The sequence below is a fragment of the Harpia harpyja genome, chromosome 14 (genome assembly GCF_026419915.1).
Source record: "Harpia harpyja isolate bHarHar1 chromosome 14, bHarHar1 primary haplotype, whole genome shotgun sequence".
NCBI classification, from domain to species: domain Eukaryota; kingdom Metazoa; phylum Chordata; class Aves; order Accipitriformes; family Accipitridae; genus Harpia; species Harpia harpyja.
In genome coordinates, this window is record NC_068953.1 from 40,355,394 (window position 1) to 40,360,406 (window position 5,013).

At 63.2% G+C, this 5,013-nt stretch overlaps 1 long non-coding RNA gene across 1 annotated transcript; it reads right to left on the reverse strand.

The window, feature by feature from the left end:
* Positions 1–1,766: 1,766 nt before the first annotated feature.
* Positions 1,767–3,858, reverse strand: LOC128150724 (uncharacterized). Its single transcript, XR_008238154.1, has 3 exons — positions 3,684–3,858; positions 2,283–2,507; positions 1,767–1,920 (listed from the first exon to the last, which is right to left on the reverse strand). It is a non-coding gene; the product is annotated as an uncharacterized LOC128150724 (long non-coding RNA).
* Between the last annotated feature and the right edge of the window lie 1,155 nt (positions 3,859–5,013).

The following is a 5,013-nucleotide window of genomic DNA, read 5'->3' on the forward strand; positions in this document are numbered from 1 at the left end:
GCCCCACCGGTACTCCGGGGTAGCACCGGTACCCCCACCGGTACTCCGGGGTACACTTGCTGTCCCTACGGGCGATCGGAGGTAGGCCCGGCCTCCCTACCTGGCCCTCTGGGATAGGCCGGCTATCCCCACCTGATGCTCCGGGATAGGCCTGGCGTCCCTAGCCGGTCCTCCGGGGTAGGTCTGGCCTCCTTACCTGTGCCTCTGGGTATAACCTGGCCACGCTGCGGGGTCGGCCTGCCCTCCCTGGCCACGCTCCGGGCTGTTCCTGATTAATTTATTAAGACCGCTCCATGATTCCATTTTTAAAAATTTATTATGTCTGACATCTCGTCTTTTACCATGCACGCACGCACGCACGCGTCAAAAACCTGAGAGCAAATCGTTACCCGCAGTCGGTGCACTTTATCGGTAATGAGTTCTTCGGGAAGAGGTGCCGACGCTGCGCTCTCGTCTGTACGAGTCAGTGGCCGTCGGGGTACCGCGTAGCACCGTTGGCGTGGGTTTCGCTCCTAAACGAACACAGAATCGATACGCTATGAATCGTCATCGATTGAAGTTATTAACAGTCGACGAGCAATGCTGGTTTGTATCGTTTATGGATCGTTACCTACCGATTGATTTAACGCTGTGCGGTAATGCTCTTTCTGGCAGTTCATTCAATAACAAAACTCATTCGTTCAGGCATGCTAGCTGTACATCCCTTCATTAATAGCCGGAGAAGAAATACGTACGTACATACGTACGTACCAGTGGGTCGTCGCGGATTGACTATTACTCGATTAGTAGTAACAAGTCTTATGAATTACCGACTCCTACAGTTTGATTGCGGCACTCCTCTAGGACCTTGCGACGCTCTTGGTTAACGTTAGCGTTCTCCGGCCCCTGCGTTATTGCGCGTTAATTGTTTATTAGTTTTTACACCGTGTCAGTCTTACTCACCTCGTAGCCCTTTGGTATCGAGCGATGCTTACCTGTTAAGTAATTACCGAGGATGACGCGCGCACGCCTTCCCTAGGCCGGCTCCCGTTCCTGTTCCTCACCTGGCGCTCGTTCTCGACCGAGTCATTCGTTACGAACGTGAGCTCGACCCGGCGGACGTTAATTAATTCCAGCAGAAGTCGGCCCATATCGCCCCGTCGAAAACTACGAATTCACGCCTGACTTACCGGCGGTTCGTTAATCCTTCCTTACGTTCCTCAACCGTAGGGCCGGCGCACATTAGTTCTAGCAACAATTCGCGGGGAGCGATAGATTAATCTCTGTCCTAAGCCGGCCCTGCCCCGCTGGCCTCCGTGCAGACCGCCCACCCGCCCCCGCCCCAGACGAGCTCTGTGTTAGGAAGCGCGACGCCCGCCCCCCATGCCTTTTTTATTATCATTTCCTTATCTATTTATTTTCTCGGTCTTTCCTCCCCAGCCCTCCCCCGCCCCCCCCACCCTTGCCTTTCTTTAATTCTTTGTCTCGCCGTCAGGGGCCGCGGACCGAGCAGAGGTGGCGGCGGCCCCCGTCCCGTCCCGTCCCGTCCCGTCCGCCGTGGCGAGCCCGGCCGGCCCGCCGAAGGAGAGCGGGCAGCTGTAGAGCCCGGCAGGTGGCGGCCCTGCACCCTGTCTCTCCCGGGCAGGGCCTCTTCTCGATCCACCGACGTTCGAGCAAAAGCCGGTGCGTCCCGGTCGGCCGGCTCTGCCGTGATGGGCGGCCGAGGGGTCGCACGGCCCTCCCTCGCGCGTTCCCCGCCCGTCGGTCGTGACCGGTACCTGATCGGGTCCCTCCCGGCTCAGAGGAGGAGGCGGTGGCGGCGGCGGTGGCGGCGGCTCATCACTGGGCTACCTCCGCGGGGGTCCGGCCTCCCAGGCACCGGGGTCGCGCCAAGCTGCTTTCGGCTGAGGGCGGGGAGCCCCTTCCCCGTCTCCTCGAGACCTGGCCGGAGGGGAGAAAAGCACAGCCCGTCAGCCGTCAGCCGGACGCTCCTTTTGCCCACACCTTCCCCCTACCCCGCTGCGTTTTCCCGGGACGGGCCTCCATCCCAACAAAGCCTCTCCACGGACGTGGCCGGCCTCCGAGGGACGGCGGTCTCGCAGGCCCGTGAAGAAAGTCAGTCGGCTGCCTGAAAAGCGGTCCCTGTGGCCGAGGCCGACTTAGCCAAGCATCCTCGGAGACAATGAGCTCGCGTGGCCACCGTGCCGGCTGACCGGCCCACCCCGGGGCCGTTTCCCCCCCGCTCCCGTTGCTGAAGGAGCGGGCCCCCCACCACCGACCAAGGCCGCCGGGCCCGTCTTCACCGCTCGAACGCATCCCGCCAGCGACGGAGCCGCTGACGGCCCTCTGTCAGAAGCGCGTCGCGCCTCTCCGGCAGCCCTGGCCGGGGCCCTGGAGCCCCAGGTCTCTGCCCAGGCCGAGGCACGCGGCTGCTGCTTTCCCAGGGACGAGTCTGACCAGGAGCTGAGCGCATCACCCGTAGGCAGGCACGGGCGCAGGCTGGACGTCAACGCGGCCGACCATGCGAGCTGTAACAGAGAAAGCGGCGTTAGCGACACCGTTACAAATCTTTCTCATTTCCCTCTGCGTGCGCGCCCGCACCCTGCCAAAACAGGCCCCTGGCCCCAACGCCCACCGCCCGCAGCTGCATGCGCTCACCCCTCCCCCACACAGGGCCACAGGCCGAACCCGCCGCCCGCTGCCGCTTTCACACAGGTGCGCGCGCGCCCCTGAACAGGGCCCCCCCCCCCCACCCGGCCTGAACCGCCCGCCCGCCGCCTCGCTCACACACGTGCGCTCACGCGCACGCACGCACGCGCCGCCCCTCCCCCCCCCCAAACAGGTCCCCGGCCCAAACCTCCCGCCCGCCACCACACCCAATCGCACGTGCCTACACGCATGTGCACCCCCCCGCAATAGGCTCCCCAGCCCAAACCCTCCACCCGCTGCAACGCTCGCAGTCGTGCGCTCAAGGCGCGCACGCGCGCCCCCCCCCCCCCCGAAACAGGCCCCCGGGCCGACACTCACACCCCCCCCCCCGGGCCCACCGCTGCACGCACTAGCGCACGCGCGCGCACACCGCCCCCCCCCCCCCCCCCCCCGCAGCCCCCACCCCCCCCACCCCTTGCCATGCAGTTCGCGGCGAGCCTGGCTGCCCCTGCTCCCCACTCCCGCCAGCAGGTTTGCCGCCCCGGGCACGGAAGGCGGGAGGCTTTAGGACCCTGCGGCGTCCCTGCCGGCTCCGTGCCCGGGCGGGAGAGGGGAGTCCCCGGTGCCGGTGCCGTGCCGTCTCTAAACACCAGCTGCCGAGTCCCTGTCCTGCCCTACCCGTGGCCCCGCTCCCGCCCTCCCGCCAGCAGGTTTGCCGCCCCGGGCACGGAAGGCGGGAGGCTTTAGGACCCTGCGGCGTCCCTGCCGGCTCCGTGCTCGGGCGGGAGAGGGGAGTCCCCGGCGCCGTGCCGTCTCTAAACGCCAGCTGCCGAGTCGCTACCCTGCCGTGCCCATGCCCCGGCTCCCGCCTGCCTTTCTCGGTCAGCCACGCACTCGCCCTGCTGCACTCCTGCCCGCCCCCGCCGCGGGTGGAAAACTAAACGACCGGAGCGGGGGGGACGGGGACGGGGGACAGAAGTAAAAAAAAAAACTCCAACCGATCCAAACAGAAATCTTCTCCGAAAAGAGACACCATCCCCCCCTCGCCAGCCTACCTCTGCGCCAGGCTCCCCGCCTGCTCGCCAGCCGCTCTCGCCCGCCTATTTGCCAGCCTCCTTTCCCTGCCGCTGCTGCCGCCACGGCTGAGCAGCAGACCGTTGCCGTGGCGGGAAACACCACAGTTTCCGGGGGCCCTGTTGCCGGGCTGCAGACCACCCCACCCCCCCACCCCCCGTCTCCGGGGCGCCGGAGAGTCTGCGATCGGGTGGGGCCGGAGGGGGGGGGGGGGGGGGGGGCTGCACCTACTGGCCTGCAGGTCCGGGACTGCAGCGCGGGGAGGGAGGGGGAGCACACCCGTGCAGGGGTGCCTGTATCTGTGTGTGCCTGCGTCGCGCTGTGTGTGTGTGTGTGTGCGCGCGTGTGTCGCGGGGGGGGTGGGGGGTGGGGTGGCGGTGCCTGCAGGATCGCAGATATCTATTTTAAAGTATTTATTTTATTAAAAAAAGTAAAATGCCCAAAAAAAAAAAGGCAAGGGGGAAAAAGAAAGGCAAGGGGGGGGGGAAGGCAAGGGGGGGGGGGGAAGGCAAGGGGGAAAAAAAAAAAAGAAAAATTAAAAACACCCCCCCCCCCCAAAAGCCCAACACCGCAAAAACCAAAACCAAAAGTCAGCGAGCACCCAGCAGCGCCGGGACCTGGACCCGAACCTGGCAAGGGGCGACCAGTCCTGAAGGCACCCAGTGAACAGCGAACTCGCGCCTGGGAGCCAGGCAGTTCGTGCCGGGGGGCTGCCACCTCTGCCCGGTCCCCCGCCGACAGAATGGGGGGGGGGGGGGGGGGCAGCGGCGGAGCGGAGGGGCTGGCCGGGATGGTGAAGCTGGCAAGTGCCTGGCAGCCACCGGTTCGGAGCAGGTGTGTGCGTGCACGTGCATGAGAACGACAAGGGTGGAAGGGGGTTCAGAAAAGAAAAATTTTTTGAAAAACTGGTTTTTGTTAATATTTTATTGATATTTTCTACCGAAATCAATAAAGGTGAAATAACTCTTGCATCAGACAGTACGTTTAAACATGCCCCTGACGTGCGGAAAACAGACTCCACAATCGGTGAGATTGTAAAGTAGGTATGTTCATTCAGCGCTGGGCAGCACGGGGGGTAGTCCCACCAAAGTCGTGTGCGCCTGATTTTGGCAGTTCACTTTAAATTTATACAGTCAAGTGTTACATACACATAGAGTTTCGCAATACGCCTATACATAGGCATTACCTATCCCCGCTTCATATTCTAATTAGCTCTAGGAAGTTATTTCCATAGTTTCCTTTCAACTGCGCTTGCGCAGTGCCTCCTTATGGTGGTCGTGAAGATGAAGGCTGTATGTCTTCTTCACAGTG